The sequence below is a fragment of the Scyliorhinus torazame genome, chromosome 4, assembly GCF_047496885.1.
Source record: "Scyliorhinus torazame isolate Kashiwa2021f chromosome 4, sScyTor2.1, whole genome shotgun sequence".
NCBI lineage: Eukaryota > Metazoa > Chordata > Chondrichthyes > Carcharhiniformes > Scyliorhinidae > Scyliorhinus > Scyliorhinus torazame.
The window spans coordinates 56231229-56251229 of record NC_092710.1 but is presented as its reverse complement, the minus strand read 5'-3'; the positions used below and the strand labels follow the sequence as shown (position 1 = coordinate 56251229).

The window sequence follows — 20001 nt, the reverse complement described above, 5'->3', positions numbered from 1 at the left end:
TGACAGTGCAGCACTCCCTCAGTACAAACCCTCTGACAGTGCAGCACTCCCTCAGTACTGACTCTCTGACAGTGCAGCACTGCCTCAGTACAGACCCCTGACAGTGCAGCAGTCCCTCAGTACTGACCCTCTGACAGTGCAGCGCTCCCTCAGTACTGACCCTCTGACAGTGCAGCACTCCCTCAGTACTGACCCTCTGACAGTGCAGCGCTCCCTCAGTACTGACTCTCTGACAGTGCAGCACTCCCTCAGTACTGACCCTCTGACAGTGCAGCACTCCCTCAGTACTGACTCTCTGACAGTGCAGCACTCCCTCAGTATTAACACTCCAGCAGTGCAGCTCTCCCTCAGTACTGACTCTCTGACAGTGCAGCGCTCCCTCAGTACTGACTCTCTGACAGTGCAGCACTCCCTCAGTACTGACCCTCTGACAGTGCAGCACTCCCTCAGTACTGACTCTCTGACAGTGCAGCTCTCCCTCAGTACTGACCCTCTGACAGTGCAGCGCTCCCTCAGTACTGACTCTCTGACAGTGCAGCACTCCCTCAGTACTGACCCTCTGACAGTGCAGCACTCCCTCAGTACTGACTCTCTGACAGTGCAGCACTCCCTCAGTACTGACTCTCTGACAGTGCAGCACTCCCTCAGTACAGACTCTCTGACAGTGCAGCACTCCCTCAGTACTGACCCTCTGACAGTGCAGCACTCCCTCAGTACGGACTCTCTGACAGTGCAGCTCTCTCTCAGGACTGACTCTCTGACAGTTCAGCACTGCCTCAGTCCTGACTCTCTGACAGTGCAACCCTCCCTCAGTACTAACATTCCAGCAGTGCAACACGCCCTCAGTGCTGACCCTCTGACAGTGCAGCACTCCCTCAGTCCTGACCCTCTGACAGTGCAGCACTCCCTCAGTACAGACTCTGTGACAGTGCAGCACTCCCTCAGTACTGACTCTCTGACAGTGCAGCACTCCCTCAGTACTGACTCTCTGACAGTACCGCATTCCCTCAGAAGGAACTCTCCAGCAGTACAACACTCTCTCAGTACAGACTCTCTGACAGTGCAGCACTCCCTCAGTACTGACTCTCTGACAGTGCAACACTCCCTCAGTACAGACTCTCTGACAGTGCAGCACTCTCTCAGTACAGACTCTCTGACAGTGCAGCACTCTCTCAGTACTGACTCTCTGACAGTGCAGCACTCCCTCAGTACAGACTCTCTGACAGTGCAGCACTCTCTCAGTACAGACTCTCTGACAGTGCAGCACTCCCTCAGTACTGACTCTCTGACAGTGCAACACTCCCTCAGTACTGACCCTCTGACAGTGCAGCTCTCCCTCAGCACTGACCCTCTGACAGTGCAGCACTCCCTCAGTACTGACCCTCTGACAGTGCAGCACTCCCTCAGTACAGACTCTCTGACAGTGCAGCACTCCCTCAGTACAGACTCTCTGACAGTGCAGCACTCCCTCAGTACTAACACTCCAGCAGTGCAGCACTCCCTCAGTACTGACTCTCTGACATTGCAGCACTCCCTCAGTACAGACTCTCTGACAGTGCAGCACTCCCTCAGTACTGACCCTCTGACAGTTCAGCACTCCCTCAGTACTGACCCTCTGACAGTGCAGCACTCCCTCAGTACTGACCCTCTGACAGTGCAGCGCTCCCTCAGTACTGACTCTCTGACAGTGCAGCACTCCCTCAGTACTAACCCTCTGACAGTGCAACACTCCCTCAGTACTGACCCTCTGACAGTGCAGCACTCCCTCAGTACTGACCCTCTGACAGTGCAGCACTCCCTCAGTACTGACCCTCTGGCAGTGCAGCACTCCCTCAGTACAAACACTCTGACAGTGCAGAACTCCCTCAGTACTGACCCTCTGACAGTGCAACACTCCCTCAGTACTAACACTCCAACATTGCAGCACTCCCTCAGTACTGACCCTCTGACAGTGCAGCACTCCCTCAGTACTGACTCTCTGACAGTGCTGCACTGCCTCAGTACATCCACTGACAGTGCAGCACTCCCTCAGTACAAACCCTCTGACAGTGCAGCACTCCCTCAGTACTGACCCTCTGACAGTGCAGCGCTCCCTCAGTACTGACCCTCTGACAGTGCAGCACTCCCTCAGTACTGACCCTCTGACAGTGCAGCACTCCCTCAGTACTGACTCTCTGACAGTGCAGCTCTCCCTCAGTACTGACTCTCTGACAGTGCAACACTCCCTCAGTACTGACCCTCTGACAGTGCAGCACTCCCTCAGTACTGACTCTCTGACAGTGCAGCACTCCCTCAGTACTGACCCTCTGACAGTGCAGCACTCCCTCAGTACTGACGCTCTGACAGTGCAGCACTCCCTCAGTACTGACCCTCTGACAGTGCAGCACTCCCTCAGTACTGACTCTCTGACAGTGCAGCACTCCCTCAGGACTGACTCTCTGACACTTCAGCACTGCCTCAGTACTGACTCTCTGACAGTTCAGCACTCCCTCAGTACTGACCATCCGACAGTGCAGCGCTCCCTCAGTACTGACTCTCTGACAGTGCAGCACTCCCTCAGTACAGACTCTCTGACAGTGCAACACTCCCTCAGTACTAACACTCCAGCAGTGCAACACTCCCTCAGTGCTGACCCTCTGACAGTGCAGCACTCCCTCAGTACTGACCCTCTGACAGTGCAGCACTCCCTCAGTACAGACTCTGTGACAGTGCATCACTCCCTCAGTACTGACCCTCTGACAGTGCTGCACTCCCTCAGTACTGACTCTCTGACAGTGCAGCACTCCCTCAGTACAGACTCTGTGACAGTGCAGCACTCCCTCAGTACTGACCCTCTGACAGTGCAGCCCTCCCTCAGTACTGACACTCTGACTGTACAGCACTCCCTCAGTACTGACCCTCTGACAGTGCGGCACTCCGTCAGTACTGACTCTCAGACAGTGCAGCACTCCCTCAGTACTGACTCTCTGACATTGCAGCACTCCCTCAGTACTGACTCTCTGACATTGCAGCACTCCCTCAGTACTGACTCTCTGACAGTGCAGCACTCCCTGAGTACTGACTCTCTGACAGTGCAGCACTCCCTCAGTACTGACTCTCTGACAGTGCAACACTCCCTCAGTACTAACACTCCAGCAGTGCAGCACTCCCTCAGTACAGACTCTCTGACAGTGCAGCACTCCCTCAGTACTGACTCTCTGACAGTGCAGCACTCCCTCAGTACAGACTCTCTGACAGTGCAGCACTCCCTCAGTACTAACACTCCAGCAGTGCAGCACTCCCTCAGTACTGACTCTCTGACATTGCAGCACTCCCTCAGTACAGATTCTCTGACAGTGCAGCACTCCCTCAGTACTGACCCTCTGACAGTGCAGCACTCCCTCAGTACTGACCCTCTGACAGTGCAGCACTCCCTCAGTACTGACCCTCTGACAGTGCAACACTCCCTCAGTACTGACCCTCTGACAGTGCAGCACTCCCTCAGTACTGACCCTTTGCAGGACAGCACTCCCTCAGTACTGACCCTCTGGCAGTGCAGCACTCCCTCAGTACAAACACTCTTGCAGTGCAGAACTCCCTCAGTACTGACCCTCTGACAGTGCAACACTCCCTCAGTACTAACACTCCAACATTGCAGCACTCCCTCAGTACTGACCCTCTGACAGTGCAGCACTCCCTCAGTACTGACTCTCTGACAGTGCAGCACTCCCTCAGTACTGACCCTCTGACAGTGCAGCACTCCCTCAGTACTGACCCTCTGACAGTGCAGCACTCCCTCAGTACTGACCCTCTGACAGTGCAGCACTCCCTCAGTACGGACTCTCTGACAGTGCAGCACTCCCTCAGGACTGACTCTCTGACAGTTCAGCACTGCCTCAGTACTGACTCTCTGACAGTTCAGCACTCCCTCAGTACTGACCATCCGACAGTGCAGCGCTCCCTCAGTACTGACTCTCTGACAGTGCAGCACTCCCTCAGTACAGACTCTCTGACAGTGCAACACTCCCTCAGTACTAACACTCCAGCAGTGCAACACTCCCTCAGTGCTGACCCTCTGACAGTGCAGCACTCCCTCAGTACTGACCCTCTGACAGTGCAGCACTCCCTCAGTACAGACTCTGTGACAGTGCAGCACTCCCTCAGTACTGACCCTCTGACAGTGCTGCACTCCGTCAGTACTGACTCTCAGACAGTGCAGCACTCCCTCAGTACTGACTCTCTGACATTGCAGCACTCCCTCAGTACTGACACTCTGACAGTACAGCACTCCCTCAGTACTGACCCTCTGACAGTGCGGCACTCCGTCAGTACTGACTCTCAGACAGTGCAGCACTCCCTCAGTACTGACCCTCTGACAGTGCAGCACTCCCTCAGTACTGACTCTCTGACATTGCAGCACTCCCTCAGTACTGACTCTCTGACAGTGCAGCACTCCCTGAGTACTGACTCTCTGACAGTGCAGCACTCCCTCAGTACTGACTCTCTGACAGTGCAACACTCCCTCAGTACTAACACTCCAGCAGTGCAGCACTCCCTCAGTACAGACTCTCTGACAGTGCAGCACTCCCTCAGTACTAACACTCCAGCAGTGCAGCACTCCCTCAGTTCTGACTCTCTGACATTGCAGCACTCCCTCAGTACAGATTCTCTGACAGTGCAGCACTCCCTCAGTACTGACCCTCTGACAGTGCAGCACTCCCTCAGTACTGACCCTCTGACAGTGCAGCACTCCCTCAGTACTGACCCTCTGACAGTGCAGCGCTCCCTCAGTACTGACTCTCTGAAAGTGCAGCACTACCTCAGTACTGACCCTCTGACAGTGCAACACTCCCTCAGTACTGACCCTCTGACAGTGCAGTACTCCCTCAGTACTGACCCTTTGCCAGTGCAGCACTCCCTCAGTACTGACCCTCTGGCAGTGCAGCACTCCCTCAGTACAAACACTCTTGCAGTGCAGAACTCCCTCAGTACTGACCCTCTGACAGTACAACACTCCCTCAGTACTAACACTCCAACATTGCAGCACTCCTTCAGTACTGACTCTCTGACAGTGCTGCGCTGCCTCAGTACATCCCCTGACAGTGCAGCACTCCCTCAGTACAAACCATCTGACAGTGCAGCACTCCCTCAGTACTGACCCTCTGACAGTGCAGCACTCCCTCAGTACTGACCCTCTGACAGTGCAACACTCCCTCAGTACTGACCCTCTGACAGTGCAGCACTCCCTCAGTACTGACCCTTTGCAGGACAGCACTCCCTCAGTACTGACCCTCTGGCAGTGCAGCACTCCCTCAGTACAAACACTCTTGCAGTGCAGAACTCCCTCAGTACTGACCCTCTGACAGTGCAACACTCCCTCAGTACTAACACTCCAACATTGCAGCACTCCCTCAGTACTGACCCTCTGACAGTGCAGCACTCCCTCAGTACTGACTCTCTGACAGTGCAGCACTCCCTCAGTACTGACCCTCTGACAGTGCAGCACTCCCTCAGTACTGACCCTCTGACAGTGCAGCACTCCCTCAGTACTGACCCTCTGACAGTGCAGCACTCCCTCAGTACGGACTCTCTGACAGTGCAGCACTCCCTCAGGACTGACTCTCTGACAGTTCAGCACTGCCTCAGTACTGACTCTCTGACAGTTCAGCACTCCCTCAGTACTGACCATCCGACAGTGCAGCGCTCCCTCAGTACTGACTCTCTGACAGTGCAGCACTCCCTCAGTACAGACTCTCTGACAGTGCAACACTCCCTCAGTACTAACACTCCAGCAGTGCAACACTCCCTCAGTGCTGACCCTCTGACAGTGCAGCACTCCCTCAGTACTGACCCTCTGACAGTGCAGCACTCCCTCAGTACAGACTCTGTGACAGTGCAGCACTCCCTCAGTACTGACCCTCTGACAGTGCTGCACTCCCTCAGTACTGACTCTCTGACAGTGCAGCACTCCCTCAGTACAGACTCTGTGACAGTGCAGCACTCCCTCAGTACTGACCCTCTGACAGTGCAGCCCTCCCTCAGTACTGACACTCTGACAGTACAGCACTCCCTCAGTACTGACCCTCTGACAGTGCGGCACTCCGTCAGTACTGACTCTCAGACAGTGCAGCACTCCCTCAGTACTGACTCTCTGACATTGCAGCACTCCCTCAGTACTGACACTCTGACAGTACAGCACTCCCTCAGTACTGACCCTCTGACAGTGCGGCACTCCGTCAGTACTGACTCTCAGACAGTGCAGCACTCCCTCAGTACTGACCCTCTGACAGTGCAGCACTCCCTCAGTACTGACTCTCTGACATTGCAGCACTCCCTCAGTACTGACTCTCTGACAGTGCAGCACTCCCTGAGTACTGACTCTCTGACAGTGCAGCACTCCCTCAGTACTGACTCTCTGACAGTGCAACACTCCCTCAGTACTAACACTCCAGCAGTGCAGCACTCCCTCAGTACAGACTCTCTGACAGTGCAGCACTCCCTCAGTACTAACACTCCAGCAGTGCAGCACTCCCTCAGTTCTGACTCTCTGACATTGCAGCACTCCCTCAGTACAGATTCTCTGACAGTGCAGCACTCCCTCAGTACTGACCCTCTGACAGTGCAGCACTCCCTCAGTACTGACCCTCTGACAGTGCAGCACTCCCTCAGTACTGACCCTCTGACAGTGCAGCGCTCCCTCAGTACTGACTCTCTGAAAGTGCAGCACTACCTCAGTACTGACCCTCTGACAGTGCAACACTCCCTCAGTACTGACCCTCTGACAGTGCAGTACTCCCTCAGTACTGACCCTTTGCCAGTGCAGCACTCCCTCAGTACTGACCCTCTGGCAGTGCAGCACTCCCTCAGTACAAACACTCTTGCAGTGCAGAACTCCCTCAGTACTGACCCTCTGACAGTGCAACACTCCCTCAGTACTAACACTCCAACATTGCAGCACTCCTTCAGTACTGACTCTCTGACAGTGCTGCGCTGCCTCAGTACATCCCCTGACAGTGCAGCACTCCCTCAGTACAAACCATCTGACAGTGCAGCACTCCCTCAGTACTGACTCTCTGATAGTGCAGCACTGCCTCAGTACAGACCCCTGACAGTGCAGCACGCCCTCAGTACTGACCCTCTGACAGTGCAGCACTCCCTCAGTACTGACCCTCTGACAGTGCAGCACTCCCTCAGTACTGACCCTCTGACAGTGCAACACTCCCTCAGTACTAACACTCCAACATTGCAGCACTCCTTCAGTACTGACTCTCTGACAGTGCTGCGCTGCCTCAGTACATCCCCTGACAGTGCAGCACTCCCTCAGTACAAACCATCTGACAGTGCAGCACTCCCTCAGTACTGACTCTCTGATAGTGCAGCACTGCCTCAGTACAGACCCCTGACAGTGCAGCACTCCCTCAGTACTAACCCTCCGACAGTGCAGCACTCCCTCAGTACTAACACTCCAGCAGTGCAGCACTGCCTCAGTGCTGACCCTCTGACAGTGCAGCACTCCCTCAGTACTGACCCTCCGACAGTGCAGCACTCCCTCAGGACTGACTCTCTGACAGTTCAGCACTGCCTCAGTACTGACTCTCTGACAGTTCAGCACTCCCTCAGTACTGACCATCCGACAGTGCAGCGCTCCCTCAGTACTGACTCTCTGACAGTGCAGCACTCCCTCAGTACAGACTCTCTGACAGTGCAACACTCCCTCAGTACTAACACTCCAGCAGTGCAACACTCCCTCAGTGCTGACCCTCTGACAGTGCAGCACTCCCTCAGTACTGACCCTCTGACAGTGCAGCACTCCCTCAGTACAGACTCTGTGACAGTGCAGCACTCCCTCAGTACTGACCCTCTGACAGTGCTGCACTCCCTCAGTACTGACTCTCTGACAGTGCAGCACTCCCTCAGTACAGACTCTGTGACAGTGCAGCACTCCCTCAGTACTGACCCTCTGACAGTGCAGCCCTCCCTCAGTACTGACACTCTGACAGTACAGCACTCCCTCAGTACTGACCCTCTGACAGTGCGGCACTCCGTCAGTACTGACTCTCAGACAGTGCAGCACTCCCTCAGTACTGACTCTCTGACATTGCAGCACTCCCTCAGTACTGACACTCTGACAGTACAGCACTCCCTCAGTACTGACCCTCTGACAGTGCGGCACTCCGTCAGTACTGACTCTCAGACAGTGCAGCACTCCCTCAGTACTGACCCTCTGACAGTGCAGCACTCCCTCAGTACTGACTCTCTGACATTGCAGCACTCCCTCAGTACTGACTCTCTGACAGTGCAGCACTCCCTGAGTACTGACTCTCTGACAGTGCAGCACTCCCTCAGTACTGACTCTCTGACAGTGCAACACTCCCTCAGTACTAACACTCCAGCAGTGCAGCACTCCCTCAGTACAGACTCTCTGACAGTGCAGCACTCCCTCAGTACTAACACTCCAGCAGTGCAGCACTCCCTCAGTTCTGACTCTCTGACATTGCAGCACTCCCTCAGTACAGATTCTCTGACAGTGCAGCACTCCCTCAGTACTGACCCTCTGACAGTGCAGCACTCCCTCAGTACTGACCCTCTGACAGTGCAGCACTCCCTCAGTACTGACCCTCTGACAGTGCAGCGCTCCCTCAGTACTGACTCTCTGAAAGTGCAGCACTACCTCAGTACTGACCCTCTGACAGTGCAACACTCCCTCAGTACTGACCCTCTGACAGTGCAGTACTCCCTCAGTACTGACCCTTTGCCAGTGCAGCACTCCCTCAGTACTGACCCTCTGGCAGTGCAGCACTCCCTCAGTACAAACACTCTTGCAGTGCAGAACTCCCTCAGTACTGACCCTCTGACAGTGCAACACTCCCTCAGTACTAACACTCCAACATTGCAGCACTCCTTCAGTACTGACTCTCTGACAGTGCTGCGCTGCCTCAGTACATCCCCTGACAGTGCAGCACTCCCTCAGTACAAACCATCTGACAGTGCAGCACTCCCTCAGTACTGACTCTCTGATAGTGCAGCACTGCCTCAGTACAGACCCCTGACAGTGCAGCACGCCCTCAGTACTGACCCTCTGACAGTGCAGCACTCCCTCAGTACTGACCCTCTGACAGTGCAGCACTCCCTCAGTACTGACCCTCTGACAGTGCAACACTCCCTCAGTACTAACACTCCAACATTGCAGCACTCCTTCAGTACTGACTCTCTGACAGTGCTGCGCTGCCTCAGTACATCCCCTGACAGTGCAGCACTCCCTCAGTACAAACCATCTGACAGTGCAGCACTCCCTCAGTACTGACTCTCTGATAGTGCAGCACTGCCTCAGTACAGACCCCTGACAGTGCAGCACGCCCTCAGTACTGACCCTCTGACAGTGCAGCACTCCCTCAGTACTGACCCTCTGACAGTGCAGCACTCCCTCAGTACTGACCCTCTGACAGTGCAGCACTCCCTCAGTACGGACTCTCTGTCAGTGCAGCACTCCCTCACTACTGACTCTCTGACAGTTCAGCACTGCCTCAGTACTGACTCTCTGGCAGTTCAGCACTCCCTCAGTACTGACCATCCGACAGTGCAGCACTCCCTCAGTCCTGACTCTCTGACAGTGCAGCACTCCCTCAGTACTGACTCTCTGACATTGCAGCACTCCCTCAGTACAGACTCTCTGACAGTGCAGCACTCCCTCAGTACAGACTGTCTGACAGTGCAGCACTCCTTCAGTACTAACACTCCAGCAGTGCGGCACTCCCTCAGTACTGACCCTCTGACAGTGCAGCACTCCCTCAGTACAGACTCTGTGACAGTGCAGCACTCCCTCAGTACTGACCCTCTGACAGTGCAGCGCTCCCTCAGTACTGACCCTCTGACAGTGCAGCACTCCCTCAGTACTGACCCTCTGACAGTGCAGCACTCCCTCAGTACTGACCCTCTGACAGTGCAGCACTCCGTCAGTACTGACTCTCAGACAGTGCAGCACTCCCTCAGTACTGACTCTCTGACATTGCAGCACTCCCTCAGTACTGACTCTCTGACAGTGCAGCACTCCCTCAGTACAGACTCTCTGACAGTGCAGCACTCCCTCAGTACTGACCCTCTGACAGTGCAGCACTCCCTCAGTACTGACCCTCTGACAGTGCAGCACTCCCTCAGTACTGACTCTCTGACAGTGCAGCACTCCCTCAGTACTCCCACTCTGACAGTGCAGCGCTCCCTCAGCACTCACACTCTGACAGTGTAGCACTCCCTCAGTACTGACTCTCTGACAGTGCAGCACTCCCTCAGTACTCACACTCTGACAGTGCAGCACTCATTCAGTACTGACTCTCTGACAGTGCAACACTCGCTCAATACTGACTCTCTGACAGTGCAGCACTCCCTCAGTTCTGACTCTCTGACACTGCGGCACTCCCTCAGTACTGACCCTCTGACAGTGCGGCACTCCCTCAGTACTGACTCTCTGACAGTGCAGCACTCCCTCAGTACTGACTCTCTGACAGTGCAACACTCGCTCAATACTGACTCTCTGCCAGTGCAGCACTCCCTCAGTACTGAGTCTCTGACAGTCCAGCACTCCCTCAGTGCTGACTCTCTGACAGTGCAGCACTCCCTCAGTACTGACCCTCTGACAGTGCAGCACTCCCTCAGTACTGACCCTCTGACAGTGCAGCACTCCCTCAGTACTGACCCTCTGACAGTGCAGCACTCCCTCATTACTGACTCTCTGACAGTGCAGCACTCCCTCAGTACTAACACCCCAGGAGTGCAGCACTCCCTCAGTACTGACTCTCTGACAGTGCAGCACGCCCTCAGTACTGACTCTCTGACAGTGCAACACTCGCTCAATACTGACTCTCTGACAGTGCAGCACTCCCTCAGTACAGACCCTCTGACAGTGCAGCACTCCCTCAGCACTAACCCTCCGACAGTGCAGCACTCCCTCAGTACTAACACTCCAGCAGTGCAGCACTGCCTCAATGTTGAGTTTCTGACAGTGCAGCACTCCCTCAATACTGACCCTCTGTCAGTGCAGCACTCCCTCAGTACTGACTCTCTGACAGTGCAGCACTCCCTCAGTACTGACTCTCTGACCGTGCAGCACTCCCTCAGTACTGACTCTCTGACAGTGCAGCACTCCCTCAGTACTGACCCTCTGACAGTGCAACACTCGCTCAATACTGACTCTCTGACAGTGCAGCACTCCCTCAGTACTGACCCTCTGACAGTGCAGCACTCCCTCAGTACTAACCCTCCGACAGTGCAGCACTCCCTCAGTACTAACACTCCAGCAGTGCAGCACTGCCTCAGTGCTGACCCTCTGACAGTGCAGCACTCCCTCAGTACTGACCCTCCGACAGTGCAGCACTCCCTCAGTACTGACCCTCTGACAGTGCAGCACTCCCTCAGTACTGACCCTCTGACAGTGCAGCACTCCCTCAGTACTGACTCTCTGACAGTGCAGCACTCCCTCAGTACTGACTCTCTGACAGTGCAGCACTCCCTCAGTACTGACTCTCTGACAGTGCAACACTAGCTCAATACTGACTCTCTGACAGTGCAACACTCGCTCTATACTGACTCTCTGACAGTGCAGCACTCCCTCAGTACTCACACTCTGACAGTGCAGCACTCCCTCAGTACAGACTCTCTGACAGTGCAGCACTCCCTCAGTACTAACCCTCTGACAGTGCAGCACTCCCTCAGTACTAACACTCCAGCAGTGCAGCACTGCCTCAGTGCTGACCCTCTGACAGTGCAGCACTCCCTCAGTACTAACCCTCTGACAGTGCAGCACTCCCTCAGTACTAACACTCCAGCAGTGCAGCACTGCCTCAGTGCTGACCCTCTGACAGTGCAGCTCTCCCTCAGTACTGACTCTCTGACCGTGCAGCACTCCCTCAGTACTGACTCTCTGACAGTGCAACACTCGCTCAATACTGACTCTGTGACAGTGCAGCACTCCCTCAGTACTCACACTCTGACAGTGCAGCACTCCCTCAGTACTGACTCTCTGACACTGCGGCACTCCCTCAGTACTGACTCTCTGACAGAGCAGCACTTCCTCAGTTCTAACCCTCCAACACCCTCTGCCAGATCAGGGCTCCCTCAGTGGTGACCCTCCATCACTCTCTGCATGTTCAACTCTCACTCAGTGCTGACTCTCCCAATACCCTCAGCAATGACCCTCCAACAGATCAGCCCTGCCTTAGTGGAGACCCCCGAACACTCCCAACACTGACCATCTGATATATCAGCCCTGCTGCAGTTCTGACCCTCCAATATCCTCAGCACTGACCCTCTGAGAGATAAGCTTACCCTCCAACGCCTTCTGACAGAGCAGCGCTCCCTCAGTGCTGACCCTCCAACACCCTCAGCACTGACCCTCAGACAGAGCAGCGCTCCCTCAGTGCTGAACCTCCAACACCCTCAGCACTGACCCTCAGACAGAGCAGCGCTCCCTCAGCACTGACCCTCCAACACCCTCAGCACTGACCCTCCAACACCCTCAGCACTGACCCTCAGACAGGGCAGCGCTCCCTCAGCACTGACCCTCAGACAGAGCAGCGCTCCCTCAGCACTGACCCTCCAACACCCTCAGCACTGACCCTCAGACAGAGCAGCGCTCTCTCAGCACTGACCCTCAGACAGAGCAGCGCTCCCTCAGCACTGACCCTCAGACAGAGCTGCGCTCCCTCAGCACTGACCCTCAGACAGAGCAGCGCTCCCTCAGTACTGACCCTCAGACAGAGCAGCGCTCCCTCATTACTGACCCTCAGACAGAGCAGCGCTCCCTCAGCACTGACCCTCAGACAGAGCTGCGCTCCCTCAGCACTGACCCTCAGACAGAGCTGCGCTCCCTCAGCACTGACCCTCATACAGAGCAGCGCTCCCTCAGCACTGACCCTCAGACAGGGCAGCGCTCCCTCAGCACTGACCCTCAGACAGAGCAGCGCTCCCTCAGTGCAGATCCTCCAACACCCTCAGCATCGACCCTCAGACAGGCCAGCGCTCCCTCAGACAGGGCCGCGCTCCCTCAGCACTGACCCTCAGACAGAGCAGCGCTCCCTCAGTGCAGATCCTCCAACACCCTCAGCACTGACCCTCAGACAGGCCTGCACTCCCTCAGCACTGACCCTCAGACAGTGCAGCACTCCCTCAGTACTGACTCTCTGACAGTGCAGCACTCCCTCAGTACTGACCCTCTGACAGTGCAGCGCTCCCTCAGCACTGACCCTCAGACAGGCCTGCACTCCCTCAGCACTGACCCTCAGACAGTACAGCACTCCCTCAGTGCAGATCCTCCAACACCCTCAGCACTGACCCTCAGACAGGGCAGCGCTCCCTCAGCACTGACCCTCAGACAGAGCAGCGCTCCCTCAGTGCAGATCCTCCAACACCCTCAGTACTGACCCTCAGACAGTGCAGCACTCCCTCATCACTGACCCTCAGACAGGGCAGCGCTCCCTCAGCACTGACCCTCAGACAGTGCAGCACTCCCTCAGTGCAGATCCTCCAACACCCTCAGTACTGACCCTCAGACAGTGCAGCAATCCCTCATCACTGACCCTCAGACAGGGCAGCGCTCCCTCAGCACTGACCCTCAGACAGGCCTGCACTCCCTCAGCACTGACCCTCAGACAGAGCAGCGCTCCCTCAGCACTGATCCTCAGACAGAGCAGCGCTCCCTCAGTGCAGATCCTCCAACACCCTTAGCACTGACCCTCAGACAGAGCTGCGCTCCCTCAGCACTGACCCTCAGACAGGGCAGCGCTCCCTCAGCACTGACCCTCAGACAGAGCAGCGCTCCCTCAGTGCAGATCCTCCAACACCCTCAGCACTGACCCTCAGACAGGGCAGCGCTCCCTCAGCACTGACCCTCAGACAGGGCAGCGCTCCCTCAGCACTGACCCTCAGACAGAGCAGCGCTCCCTCAGCACTGACCCTCAGACAGGCCTGCACTCCCTCAGCACTGACCCTGAGACAGGGCAGCGCTCCCTCAGCACTGACCCTCAGACAGGGCAGCGCTCCCTCAGTGCTGACCCTCCAACACCCTCAGCACTGACCCTCAGACAGGGCAGCGCTCCCTCAGCACTGACCCTCAGACAGGGCAGCGCTCCCTCAGCACTGACCCTCAGACAGATTACCATTCTTCAGCACTGTTCACCAAAAATACAAATTCAGGACCATTGCCCTCAGATCTCTGCAGTGTGCCTGGCCCTCGATCTGCATGGCAAGAATGCTGTTAAAATCCCACTGACATGGTTGTAAATAGCGAACAAGCTTATCAGTCAGTTAAAGAGTAACAGATATCGTTCCATTGCTCTTTACCCTTATTACCAGAAAAACATTTGCACAGTGGACATTGCATCAGTGATAAACATTGACTTTATGACAAAAAATTTGCACCCAACCAGGGATTCAAGAATTAATGTATTGAGATTCAGTCTCACTCAGGCTCCCTATCCCGAATCCACGTTTAAAATCTCTCAATCTCCTGACGTCTCGCCAGCCCAATCCCCTACACTCTGTCTCTCCCTCGCCAACCCACTTCCGCGTCTGTCTTTATCGTGTAAAACATGGCGTACAAACGTAAGTCTGAGGGCAGGTGGCTTATCAGCGGTGTCCTCTGGCAAATCCTTTCAGCTTCAGCAGTATTTTAAAAGTAATAAATGATTGGGGCTGGCTCTCTTCACTTTCCAGCAGGGAACACCCATTTTCTAAAATGTCATTAACTGGCTGTAAAAACTTTGAGGGCGACCTGATGTCCAGCAAGGAGGTAACAAAGGGGCATCCCAGATGGGCGGAATGGCCTCGTTCTGCACCTTAACAATTATGTGATTTGGAGCTAAATGCAGCTTCTGTTCTGTTGAAGAGGTAGTGGGTCAGGATATAGGTGAGTTGCTGCGATTGATACAGATCATTCTCACCTACAGTCATTCCTAATGCTTGACGTTACTCCTTGTCCTGTTGCTGTTCATGTGGCCTCTGATAGAACATAGAACATAGAACAATACAGCGCAGTACAGGCCCTTCGGCCCACGATGTTGCACCGAAACAAAAGCCATCTAACCTACACTATACCATTATCATCCATATGTTTATCCAATAAACTTTTAAATGCCCTTAATGTTGGCGAGTTCACTACTGTAGCAGGTAGGGCATTCCACGGCCTCACTACTCTTTGCGTAAAGAACCTACCCCTGACCTCTGTCCTATATCTATTACCCCTCAGTTTAAGGCTATGTCCCCTCGTGCTAGCTATTTCCATCCGCGGGAGAAGGCTCTCACTGTCCACCCTATCTAACCCTCTGATCATTTTGTATGCCTCTATTAAGTCTCCTCTTAACCTTCTTCTCTCTAACGAAAACAACCTCAAGTCCATCAGCCTTTCCTCATAAGATTTTCCCTCCATACCAGGCAACATCCTGGTAAATCTCCTCTGCACCCGTTCCAAAGCCTCCACGTCCTTCCTATAATGCGGTGACCAGAACTGTACGCAATACTCCAAATGCGGCCGTACCAGAGTTCTGTACAGCTGCAACATGACCTCCCGACTCCGGAACTCAATCCCTCTACCAATAAAGGCCAACACTCCATAGGCCTTCTTCACCACCCTATCAACCTGGGTGGCAACTTTCAGGGATCTATGTACATGGACACCTAGATCCCTCTGCTCATCCACACTTTCAAGAACTTTTCCATTAGCCACATATTCCACATTCCTGTTTTTCCTTCCAAAGTGAATCACCTCACACTTCTCTACATTAAACTCCATTTGCCACCTCTCAGCCCAGCACTGCAGCTTATCTATATCCCTCTGTAACCTGCTACTTCCTTCCTCACTATCGACAACACCACCGACTTTAGTATCGTCTGCAAATTTACTCACCCACCCTTCTGCGCCTTCCTCTAGGTCATTGATAAAAATGACAAACAGCAACGGCCCCAGAACAGATCCTTGTGGTACTCCACTTGTGACAGAACTCCATTCTGAACATTTCCCATCAACCACCACCCTCTGTCTTCTTTCAGCTAGCCAATTTCTGATCCACATCTCTAAATCACCCTCAATCCCCAGCCTCCGTATTTTCTGCAATAGCCTACCGTGGGGAACCTTGTCAAACGCTTTGCTGAAATCCATATACACCACATCAACTGCTCTACCCTCGTCTACCTGTTCAGTCACCTTCTCAAAGAACTCGATAAGGTTTGTGAGGCATGACCTACCCTTCACAAAGCCATGCTGACTATCCCTGATCATATTATTCCTATCTAGATGATTATAAATCTTGTCTCTTATAATGCCCTCCAAGACTTTACCCACTACAGACGTGAGGCTCACCGGTCTATAGTTGCCGGGGTTGTCTCTGCTCCCCTTTTTGAACAAAGGGACCACATTTGCTATCCTCCAGTCCTCTGGCACTATTCCTGTATCCAATGATGACATAAAAATCAAAGCCAATGGTCCAGCAATCTCTTCCCTGGCCTCCCAGAGAATCCTAGGATAAATCCCATCAGGCCCCGGGGACTTATCTATTTTCAGCCTGTCCAGAATTGCCAACACCTCTTCCCTACTTACCTCAATGCCATCTAATCTATTTACCTGGAGCTCAGCATTCTCCTCCACAACATTATCTTTTTCCTGAGTGAATACTGACGAAAAATATTCATTTAGTATCTCGCCTATCTCTTCAGACTCTACACACAACTTCCCATCCCTGTCCTTGACTGGTCCTACTCTGTCCCTAGTCATTCGCTTATTCCTGACATACCTATAGAAAGCTTTTGGGTTTTCCTTGATCCTTCCTGCCAAATACTTCTCATGTCCCCTCCTTGCTCGTCTTAGCTCTCTCTTTAGATCCTTCCTCGCTACCTTGTAACTATCCATCGCCCCAACTGTAACTTCACACCTCATCTTCACATAGGCCTCCTTCTTCCTCTTAACAAGAGATTCCACTTCTTTGGTAAACCACGGTTCCCTCGCTCGGCACCTTCCTCCCTGCCTGACCGGTACATACTTATCAAGAACACGCAATAGCTGATCCTTGAACAAGCTCCACTTATCCAGTGTGTCCAAAACTTGCAGCCTACTTCTCCACCTTATCCCCCCCAAGTCACGTCTAATGGCATCATAATTTCCCTTCCCCCAGCTATAACTCTTGCCCTGCGGTGTATACTTATCCCTTTCCATCCTTAACGTAAACGTCACCAAATTGTGGTCACTGTCCCCAAAGTGCTCACCTACCTCCAAATCCAACACCTGGCCTGGTTCATTACCCAAAACCAAATCCAATGTGGCCTCACCTCTTGTTGGCCTGTCAACAAACTGTGTCAGGAAACCCTCCTGCACACACTGAACAAAAAACGACCCATCTAATGTACTCGAACTATATCTTTTCCAGTCAATATTTGGAAAGTTAAAGTCTCCCATAATAACTACCCTGTTACTTTCGCTCATATCCAGGATCATCTTCGCCATCCTTTCCTCTACATCCCTAGAACTATTTGGAGGCCTATAGAAAACTCCCAACAGGGTGACCTCTCCTTTCCTGTTTCTAACCTCAGCCCATACTACCTCGGAAGATGAGTCCCCATCTAGCATCCTCTCCGCCACCGTAATACTGCTCTTGACTAGCAGCGCCACACCTCCCCCTCTTTTGCCTCCTTCCCTGAGCTTACTAAAACACCTAAACCCCGGAACCTGCAACATCCATTCCTGTCCCTGCTCTATCCACGTCTCCGAAATGGCCACAACATCGAAGTCCCAGGTACCAACCCATGCTGCCAGTTCCCCTACCTTATTTCGTATACTCCTGGCATTGAAGTAGACACACTTCAAACCACCTACCTGAACACTGGCCCCCTCCTCCGACGTCAAATCTGAGCTCCTGACCTCTATACTCTCATTCTCCCTTACCCTAAAACTACAATCCAGGTTCCCATGCCCCTGCTGCATTAGTTTAAACCCCCCCAAAGAGCACTAACAAATCTCCCCCCCAGGATATTTGTGCCCCGCAGGTTCAGATGTAGACCATCCTGTCTGTAGAGGTCCCACCTTCCCCAGAAAGCGCCCCAGTTATCCAGAAATCTGAATCCCTCCCGCCTGCACCATCCCTGTAGCCACGTGTTTAATTGCTCTCTCTCCCTATTCCTCATCTCACTATCACGTGGCACGGGCAACAACCCAGAGATAACAACTCTGTTTGTTCTAGTTCTGAGCTTCCATCCTAGCTCCGTGAAAGCCTGCCTGACATCCTTATCCCCTTTCCTACCTATGTCGTTAGTGCCAATGTGGACCACGACTTGGGGCTGCTCCCCCTCCCCCTTAAGGACCCGGAAAACACGATCCGAGACATCACGTACCCTTGCACCTGGGAGGCAACATACCAAACGTGAGTCTCTCACGCTCCCACAAAATCTCCTATCTGTGCCCCTGACTATAGAGTCCCCAATTACTAATGCTCTGCTCCTCTCCCCCCTTCCCTTCTGAGCAACAGGGACAGACTCTGTGCCAGAGGTCTGTACCCCATGGCTTACCCCTGGTAAGTCGTCCCCCCCACAAGTATCCAAAGCGGTATACTTGTTTCTCAGGGGAACGACCGCAGGGGATCCCTGCACTGACTGTTTTTTCCCCGTCCCTCTTACAGTTACCCATCTATCTCCAATCTTTGGTGTAACTAATTCCCTGAAGCTGCTATCTATGACCCCCTCTGCCTCCCGAATGATCCGAAGTTCTTCCAACTCCAGCTCCAGTTCCCTAACTCGGTCTTGGAGGAGCTGGAGATGGCAGCACTTCCTGCAGGTAAAATCAGCAGGGACACTAACGGCATCCCTCACCTCAAACATCCTGCAGAAGGAATATTGCACTCCCTTCCCTGCCATTCCTCTAACTTTCTACCAAGATCTGGCTAACAACTAAATTTAAAAAAATTTTTATATATAAAAAAAAAATAAAGAATAAAAATTATTAATAACAATAATAAAATATGGTACTTACCTCACACCAAAGGGTTTTATTATTAGGTTAGAGGAGGAGGGCGGGTGGGAGACACTACACGTGTAGTGTCTCGGGTTTCCTCTCCACCAGAATTTATTGGTGAGGGTCTTCCCAGACGTCCGCGGGTCGACTTCCTGTTCCCACCTTAAACACTAGAATTTTTTTAAAAAAAATTTATTTAAAGGAGAAACTTACCTCCCAGAAATCACTTCCGCACTTTGATCTTTGATTTGACAAATTCGGGAGATGAGTCCCTCAATTTTTATTTTTCTCCCCCACAGCAATGGAGTCCAAGGGTGAAGATAATCCTCGAGGGACGATTGAAGAAATTCTGAACAGCTTCGACTCTTCACACCTTCAGTTCGTCTTGAAGCACATGTTTACCTTCAGAGACTTGGTCCTCTGTATGTCGGGCCCTGTCCTTAACTTCAGAGTTTTGTTGAATTCAATCATTGCTTGGCGAAAGGAATGTGGAGATTTTGTATTTTTGCTCCCCAGTCCTCCATTGGAGACTTTTAATGTTCTCTGCTTCCCTCCGAGCTTCCTTGTGTCCACTGAATCTTCACTCCACATTTCATCCTCCTGTCCTCTCTTTGTTAGCTTCTCTCTTTGTTCCCTTCCTTTCATCATTCATTACTTCATTCTTTCCTTCCCTACCCCATTCCTTCCCCCTTCGCTGTCTGAACCCTTATTCCCTTCTCTATATTCTTTCTCTCCTTCCCTTCACTTTTTCTTCCATCGTATCGTTCTTCTATCACACCTTCACGCATCACTTCCTTCCCTCTGTTATGGGAGAGGACTTTTCAGAACCCCAAAATGTATCATGGAGTTCAACCAACCTCCCCCTTTAATGTATTTGTTGCTTTTCCGAGCACACGGCTTGTTCCCCAGGTGTGACACAGCAATTATGGACAAATGGTTTTTAAACATAAAACAATGTTTATTCCATGAACTCAACTTAACCCTTTTAAATAAACATTGTATCTCTTAACACCCCCTTCAAAGATAACCCCAAAAATATT

General features: G+C 53.1%; 1 long non-coding RNA gene across 1 annotated transcript in view; it reads right to left on the bottom strand.

Moving 5' to 3' along the window:
• LOC140410228 (uncharacterized) overlaps nucleotides 1–14214 on the bottom strand; it is a 50479-nt gene extending 36265 nt beyond the window's left edge. Inside the window, exon 1 of the long non-coding RNA XR_011940583.1 lies at nucleotides 14127–14214. This is a non-coding gene — a long non-coding RNA (uncharacterized lncRNA). The remainder of the gene's footprint in view (nucleotides 1–14126) is intronic.
• Nucleotides 14215–20001: the final 5787 nt, after the last annotated feature.